The 9,918-nt window shown below is 33.0% G+C and overlaps 1 long non-coding RNA gene across 1 annotated transcript; it reads left to right on the top strand.

The window, feature by feature from the left end:
* The first annotated feature begins 4,745 nt into the window (after positions 1 to 4,745).
* On the top strand, positions 4,746 to 7,034 carry LOC127724824 (uncharacterized). Its single transcript, XR_007992737.1, has 2 exons — positions 4,746 to 4,929; positions 5,704 to 7,034. It is a non-coding gene; the product is annotated as an uncharacterized LOC127724824 (long non-coding RNA).
* Positions 7,035 to 9,918: the final 2,884 nt, after the last annotated feature.

The following is a 9,918-nucleotide window of genomic DNA, read 5'->3' as shown; positions in this document are numbered from 1 at the left end:
AAAATAATTTAAGTTTGAATTTTTTGTCTACTACTTACTCCATATAAAACACCAAAAACTAAACAATATCAATTTCAACATAAAACGAGTGTGATCTCATGTGCTTTGTAAGGGTAATCAGATCCTGATCCACCAGTTGTAACCAACATGTGCTCATGGTAAGTGAAAATACAATGATAAGATGAATTGAGTGAGGTCACAAAAAGAAGGAGAACAGGCTGTTGTATCAACAATTGGAACATATTTATGGTCATCTGTAACAATAAATTCTACAAAATGGGTAGATCCGGTTGAAGGGAAAGAAATTGAAAAGCGCGTGGATAGGAGCAAATGATAACAGGATGATGCATGCAGAATATAGAAAAAAACATATTCAACAAATTTAAACTTTTATTAACCAAAACTGTGCATATATATGTAGGACTCTAAAGTGCGATGGGGACGCTAAAGTACGATGGTCACGCTAAAGTGCGATGGTCTGCGCTAAAGTGCGATGCCTCCATACGCTAAAGTCCGATGGTTCGCGAAAGTATAGACGTAAGAAACGTAGTTGGATTATGACGTTAACAGTCGTTTATACAAACCAAAAATGAATATGCCGGAAGATTAATTAAGAATATTTGATTGACAGCTATTAAACCAAATGTCCATGACTTAATTTCAGACCTAACAGTGCTTTGTCGGCTGAAGCAAATGTGTCTTTTTTTCGGGTGCTGGAAGAAGGACTTGTGGCCTGCAGTCGACCATTTTACTATATAGATACAAAATAGTATACGCATAGGTATCCTGTATCCTGCTTCTATTGGTAGCGAACGGATACATTTAAATCATTGTTTACGTTGCAGTCTATTTTGCGGTTTTATTGAAAAGTAACGTCAGGTATATAAAGGTAAATGGTTTTTAAGCGTAAATTATAAATTGTCGGCTAAATCATAGTTTGTACAGTGTAGGAGAATATAACATGTATTTGTACTCGTTACGAAAAAGGAGAAAGCTCAGATTATTGATAGACTGTGTGAGCGGCAAGCTACACCAATTATCCAAATATTTAATACGCCCGAATTGTTAAAAATTCATTTAACAGGAAATACAGTATTTTGTGACACCTAAATTACCTTTTTAGTAATTATTACGTGGTCGGTCTTCTAAATTTAGAAACAATCACTTAAGCCTACCGGTAAATTATAAAGCCTATCACATATGTTAGCATACTAGCTATTGCAAAAAGATTAAATTAATTACTGACTATTTTGGTTTAAAATCCATGTATTTTAACGTTTTAATCCCTCGAACCTTACCCTATTGGTCCATTGCATTTTAGCGTGATATACCATCGTACTTAAGCAAACAACCATCGCACTTTAGCGTGAGACACCATCGTACTTTAGCGTAGACCATCACACTTTAGCGTGACCATCGCACTTTAGAGTACCATCGCACTTTAGAGTCCTACATATATTTTTTTGGTATTTTCAAAGTTGACTTCATACATCTTTGTTGATATGGAAACATATATATAGGAAATGTTGGTACTTCTTTCATAAATGAAAGAAGTACACTAGACATGTACATTGAAATATCAATGATATGGTTATGATTATAAATCAACTTTGGTATCTCGGATGAATTTATCCTCAGTCATACACGCGAATTATACAGAATGTGCGCATCCGCTGTGCTACATGGTTTGATTGGAATCAGTTGTATAAAATTTTCAGTCTGTAACAGTCAACATAATTCGGATCTGAAATGGATGGATAGCCGAATGTATGCGTTGATGCAGCCATGATCATCAACTGTATACATTCCTTCATGATAATTGCAAAACTGACCTTCTGCCATTCATATAGGAGCCATATAGGAGCCGTTGCGTATTCATCAATTTCATTCGATTCTTTATTCACGACCCTTTTCCAAAATATATTCTCTATTCCGCTTATGTTTGGAAACCATTTTTACAAATTCTTATCATTTTCTCGGATATAGCCCGTGACAGACTTTCCCGACCGGTTGGCATAAGGAAAGATGTAACGGAGAAACGATCTTTCCAAAATTTTCATTTGCCAACTTAGGTGTCCATGCCATTAATGTAGGATATATTCACCATAAATCATCAGTTCAATCGAAAAATCCTCCCTTCTTTCGAGATCAGTCTTTTACTTTAATAATTCATACGTGCTAGTATATAAAACCTTACGCGTCAAAAATGTTCAACTATTAACTCCTCTTCGAGGAGCTTAATATTGACGACTTCAAGTCTAAATCTCCTCATTGCACATATGCTAGTTCCCTATTCATACCTAGATTTGGCTTGCCATACAACTTTAAAACACTTATGGATTCAGTCAGGGATTATGCCAGGTAATGGAATAAACGTGGACGTAGATACTCTTTCCAAGGGGTTAAGGCTTTGAAGTCGCTGATACCTTTTATAATTAAAAAACAGAATTCTTTTTTTTTAAAACTGATGCAAGAGGTATCTTCAAAGACCCAAATGCTACTAGGATTTTATTTGTATATAAACCAAATTGCATAAACGGTTTGATAACGGAGTTTTGACAATTTATGGTAACTGAATATATAATTATGATACTCACAAACGAGGAGATGCTGAACAATCAGAGGTGTGTTCTGGTTTTATTTTTTGAAATTCGACCAAAGTTGAGGAACTAGATCTTTATTTACTATACTGATACCAGAATAATATGAGTATTCTTAAAAACAGTATATTGCTTGGTCAGGCAAGTGGTCCATGGAACATCTTGCCAAACTACTCATCAATCAAAGAGAGGCTAAAGAGTTACTTTGAAACTACCTACACTAGGGACAGTATAAATCAAATGTGAATACATTGTTGTCTCTTTGACATATTCCCCATTTCCATTCTCAATTTTATTCCCCTATATTTATTAAGAGTTCATACAATTCGAGTCTTTATTCTCTTCCAATGCTATAAATTTATTTGACTTTTCTAACCTTTATTTTAAAATTCTGCTTTCTAAACTAAAAGACTGATTGAAAAGAATGTGTTTCATGAAAAAAAGGATTACCAGCATAGATACAAATATCGTTTTCAAGGAAGGGATAAATAATACTTTGTTCAAACCTATTCTGATTGTTTGAAACTGATCAAATCAAAAAGTTTTTTTATTGACAACATATTTGTTACGTTTAGAGGACGTCTTTTTCAAAACACAAACGGCTTTCCTATATATATATATATAAACCAATTGTACTATACTAGCCGATTTGTTCTGTTTTTCTTATGAGGCAAATTGTATACAGGACATTAAATACAGGAAGATTGAAAAGAGACAATCATTTTCTTTAAACTTTGCGTTCCGATTTGAAAATGATGTCCTCTCATTACATAATTCAAAGTTTGGTGATTATGTTGCACGCATCTATCTCATCGAACTTGAGATCCATTATGAACTTTAAATTTCTATGTATCAATATTCCAGCAGCGCCTGCATATGAGTTTATTATACATCTCCCATTTGATATGATAGCCCAGAGCTTCAGTTTCTTATCATGATTCCTTAATAGAGAGTTACAAAACATTCTGCAGAACTATCCAAACTGAAAAGTAGAAAAGGAACAGACTATTCCATGGCAAAACATGAAAAAAAAGACCAAAAAAGACACCAACAAAACCAGGGTGATCTCCGGAAGGGTAAGAAGATACTGCTTCACACGTCATTTTGCTCAAGCAAGTACAAATCCGGTGATAAGTCTTATTCGATTATATCACAATCTCGGAAAAGAAGATGAGATTATGGTAACAACAATTGGAACATTCCAGTGATTCTCATATATGATAAAGAGGGAAAAAAATATCAAAACAACACGTTTTAAATTTCATGCATCCTAAGCGCTTTTCTGGATTTGCCTTCATCGGGAACGATCACAGCCGAATATTTGAAAGCCAATGATTAATATGAAACAAAATAGTTGAATAGCTATATGACGGAAAATGATATTAAAAAATAGCAAAATCCATCTTAGGTCAACTTTGCCTGAGGGAGTTGAAACCTTAGTTGCTTTATGATATATATATTTATAAACAGGCAATATAAAAAAGGCTTAGTGTAAATCATGTCAGTACCGAAATACTGACTACTGAACTGTTGATACCCTCTCGGACTGATAGTCCACTAGCAGAGGTAAAGATCCAGTGCTACAAAACATGAAAATAAAACATGTTATAAATTTCAAACTCATATGTCGAAAACAAACTGACAACGCAATGGCAAAACAGTAAACGACCAAAAGACAATCAACAGTATACAATACACAACACAGAAAGTTACTTGTCGTTGAAAATTAGACCCCTTCATTTACTTTACCTAATCTCGAAGAACCAATTATGTCGCCTTAGAAAGCATGTTACCTACAAATGTATGTTTGCTTTAAATGAATTGAGGGAAGTATTACAACTTTTTACAAAAATTATGGTATTCTAACATAAATGTCTTGAGTCAATATTTCTTTCAATGATTTCTTAAATAATATTCACCTATAACAACAGTACTTTTTTCCCGCGAAATAGCTAGAAAGGAAATCCCCATCTGCCCAATCTATAATGATATTTGTGAAAAATTATATAAACTTTCCTTATCAAATATTTATTTGGTTGTAGATGTTTTGTTATTTTTGCACATATCAATTACAGTATTTATTTGTTAAAGTTTAATCAATTACCTATATAAGAAATAAAAAAAAAAATCCTTTATCATAGGACGACGCTAGAGAAGCATCTACACTATTAGTGGTAAATGTTGAAGATGTGGATGATGTTCACACAGTCTTTGTTTATAACAAGCAAGATGATTTGGTACCATGGCAGATTACAGTTGGAATTTTAATTGTCATTATAATAATTGGAGGCAGTCTTGTCACTGTTGTTATCATTAAACTGTTGCATAAGTAATATTTTAATTCTATGCTTAAGAAAATCACACATTGAACTTTTCCTTCGAAGTCATAAAATCCATTTGACTTTTCTCCTTCCGTGAGATATACAAATATTTTCCAGCTATCCATTATTTATTTTTAAAAGATAATTTGCATTTAAAATCACACTTCTGAAAAAATATTTGCAATCTATTTTTACCAAATGCATTTTTCAATAATTGTTTTCGAAAAACAAAATTATTACATATACACAAACCTATATATATGATTCTCATAATTTGTCATTTTTTCAGCAGGAATTATTGAATATATAAGCAACATATGTACACTGTCGTAAAATATATGATTTTTTTTTACGAGCTTTAGAAAGACGACGAAAAGCGAGGTTCACCAATGACAACAAGACTTGTTTGGCTTTTTGGCGAAAAAGCTGAAAAGGAGATTCTCACCTGCCCAATCTATAATGATATTTGTTAAAAATTATATAAACTTTCCTTATCATATATTTATATGGTTGTATATACACCCGGCACCTTAAGGCTTAATTGTTGAATTTAAAAGAGTTGTATTAAATTATTCAAAGAAGTGGACACAGTTAACCGCAGAGATGGCCACCAAAATGAACTGTCGCACAAAACGAAATATTCGCATTACATTTTGCTCAATATGGAAGCGCGGAAACACGTGACTATTTCTACATGTAAAAATTATAGTTGACTTATGACAGGAGAAATCCTTATAACCACTATCTAATCATTAATCATGTTAATGTTTTCTATTTTTTAGATTACCTGACAACAAATTAAGTCATGATATTTATATGTTTGCTGTTGAAGACAATAATCCGAACCAGATTCATACTTATGCATCACTTGAGGATACGGAAGGAGTTCATAGACAGCACACTTCAGGTTGTGATAGTATTCAAAGCAATTACACAAATACGGTATCTGGATCTATTACTGCCATTGACAAAAGGACGCAACCGTCAGAAAATCATATAAACCAGATAGTCAGAGGTTTGAGCGATACCTCTGAAACGTATGAAATCGTAAATTAAAATCCATCACATGCTTGATTATGCATATGATAAAAAGTATTTTGACAAGTTACATTTTTGCATAAATGTTAAACAAGAAATGGATATTTTGAAATATAGTTTTACATATCAATTAATGTCACCATAGTCCACCTTTTGTATTTGATGTGGCCTTCAAACTGTTTTTAATTGAGACTGATGAGTCATCTCATAGTACTCGCAGGTTCAAATCATTCGCGCCAAATGCGCAGGAAGTTGCGCAATGATATCGTAAGTCATACCTATTGTTGTAACTGGGAATAACAATTAATTTTGATTATTAGAAATAATCTATTTTATTTGAAGAATATATTTACAGAGTGTTGTAATTGAAAACTGTAATTTCAAAATTTTATAAAATTTATTATTGCAATTTACATTGTTGCAAATGCACTTTCGTTTTGGAAAATGGCATGTTATTGAAAGTAGGCAAACTCCGAAATAGTGGTGGCATCATGCTTCTCTTCTTTACACTACTATTTATGTATATTTCTCCAATTTTTACACGATTTATTCTTTTCATGACATGTTGATTATTTTTATTTAATCAGTTCTTCATTGGTCAAAATTCGATTATGACGTCGAATTTTCTTGCTTCCCTCTGAATTTCCTATTGTGACGACATGAAAAAAGACGACCATGTCGACGTCACATAACATAGAAAGAACACATCTTTTTGCAGATCATTTGAAAGGAAGGATTGTATTGTCTGCATATTGTTTAAAATTCATTAGAGAAAGAGATTCGACCACCAAATCTCGTGTAATACGATATTTATCCACTCTTGACAGTTGAATTTTAAATATTTAAAACGCTCGGCGAGCCTCGCGTTTTAGATTTGAAAATTTAACTGTATCGAGTGGATAAATATCGTATCACACTCGATGCAGTGGTAGAATCTATATATATATATATATATATACTTCATCTGAGACAGACTATGTCCCAGATTGTGTGTTATGTATGTTTTGATTTTATATAAGAATTTTTAATTGATAATGATATGCTCATAATCAGAAATAAATTTTTATTTGATTTATTAATAGTATTTTTGCATCTTTTACATGTCATTAATAGCCATGACTATAATGTATTTGTTGTTTATGTGGTTAAACTAATACATTTTGTCTATTAATGTATAACAATATTTGATCCTGATTGCTCGACTTGGAACAGACGCAAAATTTTAAAAATATGTCATTGTAAAACCAATTTTACATGTACAAAAACCCATTATCCTTTACCTGTAGGATATGGTTTTAGTGGCTAGGGGTATTTTGAGGTTAAATATTATTTTGCTCTAAATTGGATATATATATATACATCTGTTGTTCTACCTGTTAGTCAAATGCGTTTTGTGAATATATACTTATTCACTTTTTTGGTCTTTTGGAAAATGTTGTTTGTGCTGTATCTAGACCCATCTACCAAGAAATTTTTTTTACATGCACACGTATAAAAATTGCGGTTTTTATCCAACGCAATCATAGGTTTGAATGTTGTTTTCAATTTAGACTTATTTATATTTTTTCGTTTGGGCTTGTATTATATTTTCCCTCGGGTTTATATGATCCGTTCATCCTAGTTCGACTCTTCCGAAGTGGTTAACTAATCGGGATAAAAAACCAACTTCGAAACCAAATATCAAAAGGCCTAACTTGAAACCTAATAGAAACCAGACTCCAAACAATCGAAATAAAAGTCTACCATCTTAGAATAAGAATGTATACTAGAACGATGTGGAACGGAGAACAAAACGGATTCATATTTTAGGTATGGGTCGGAACATAACCGCCTACCAAATAGAGGAACGTTCCGAACCAATCTGAAACAAGTGACAGGGTCGACCCAAAAATAATTAACATGTCTAATAGCAAATTTGATTCCGATGAAATGAAAGTGTTGAATAAAGGACTGAAATATACTCCGACACCTACAGCCGACAGTGATACACTCTCAGTGGATATTCAAGAATTTTGCCGAAAATTAAGACTAAATGGGGATCAAGAATCAAAGACAGATGACGAATCAATTGTTAGGAATAAATCTAAATTTACAGCGGAAAAAAGGAAAAAAAATAAAAATTTAGACTTGTACATTGATCATCTGTCAAACTTTCCATTAATACCGAAACCACAGGACACAGTAAAAAATAATTTTGGGCTGCTTTTCATGAATACTGAAACGCAGATCGAAAATAATAGAACACGATCTTCAGTTAAGTCGCTTATGAAGCACTAGAAATGGACCAGGAAATATGCGAGTGTTACGTTTGGAGTATTTTTTAAACAAAGGAAATATACTGTAATGTAAGTATTTTTTCTTTAAGTATCTAGCGATCCTTCATTTATTGAGGATTAATCGCCGAATATTTTACATCGTCTGCAAATGATTTCAGCCAATAGAGTGTTTCACGACCATAAAATCATTTTAAAGCGAAAAAATGATTAAAGGAAATGATTTTCACTGATCAGCTTAATTCGTGAAAAAAATTGTGACAACCATGAATATGTATTATAAATCATATAAAATTGAGAATGGGGTAAATTGGAATTTGTGTCAAGACATCAACCGGACCAAGTAGGAGGGTCGTAATGGGGGTACCTTCATGACGAATAACGGTACAAATTCTTGCCATATGACGTTAACGGTAATTTTTGTTGCATGACGATAAAATGTACTTTCTTTTAGACGATAAAAAAATCGACTTCATTTAGCGAATCACGTTAATTTTTCTCTCCAAAAATGACGATAACGATAAGTATTTGAGACCTCTGATGAATCGCGATAAGAATATTTTGACGAATCACGGTAAAATTTTAACCAATCAGACGCTAACGGTAGCCGAAAATGATCGTTTGACGACTGATGGTAAAGGACATTACTGCCCTCAAATAGCAGAAAACAGCCCATGGCCACCAATGGTTCATAAGGTGGCTCGGGTGTCTGTTTCCATCTTGGATTTTGTAAAAGCAGAATACAATCGGTCTAGATTTTAAATGAAATGTGCAAATTTTGAGAGTTTATTATTAGAGCTACATTGTATCTTCTCATATTTTATCTTTAAATTCTATGGTGTAGTTTTCTTTTTATCACAAAAAATTGGGTTTTACATGCACGGGATTTTCTCGCTGTATTGAAGACCCATTGGTGGCCTTTGGCCTTTTTATGCTCTTTGGTCGGGTTGTTGTCTCTTTGACACATTCCCCATTTCCATTCTCAATTTTATAATCTATACAAAATCTGAAAATTTTTCTCAACCCGTAGCATGAAAAAAAGCCCGGTGACCCATACTTTTTATAATATTTTTGAAAAAGGCATGATATAAACTACATTTTGACAAATTATTGAAAAATTCTATGGATTTTAATTTCGACCGTCCCCCCATCTACCTTTAACACAGCGATAAAATCCTTCACCCGGAGAGAGGATCCAACTAGCCCCTAAACAATAATGTATTCTAGTTCAGCGAAACAGGATGTCACACTTAACTCCGAAACATTTAAAAGAACCTAAATTGAAAAAAAAAACATACAAGACTAACAAAGGCCAGAGGTTCCTGACTTCTGACAGGCACTAACAATTTAGCGGCTGGGTTAAACATGTTTTGTGAGATCTTAACCCTCCTTTAAACCTCTAGCCAATGTGGAATAAGCAACCACATCGTAATACGCACAGTTAAGTTTAGTTAAATACATGTAGCTCAAGGTATAATGTACTTGTGATTAATAACAGACCTTAGTTAATAGGGTCCAGGTGTGTTGACTACATCACAATTCATTGGCAGATCTTTGAGTCCAGTCCTGGCATGTGTGTTGTCTATACCAGACAACTTTAGTAATGACCATTTGATTTTGATAAAGGGCAAGAGTTTCTTTTGCAAACAGAATTATCATTTACTCTGTAGTTAGTATAGTTTATTT

The sequence above is a fragment of the Mytilus californianus genome, unplaced genomic scaffold, assembly GCF_021869535.1.
Source record: "Mytilus californianus isolate M0D057914Y unplaced genomic scaffold, xbMytCali1.0.p SCAF_14, whole genome shotgun sequence".
Lineage (NCBI taxonomy): Eukaryota > Metazoa > Mollusca > Bivalvia > Mytilida > Mytilidae > Mytilus > Mytilus californianus.
This window is presented reverse-complemented; position numbering and strand designations above follow the sequence as displayed.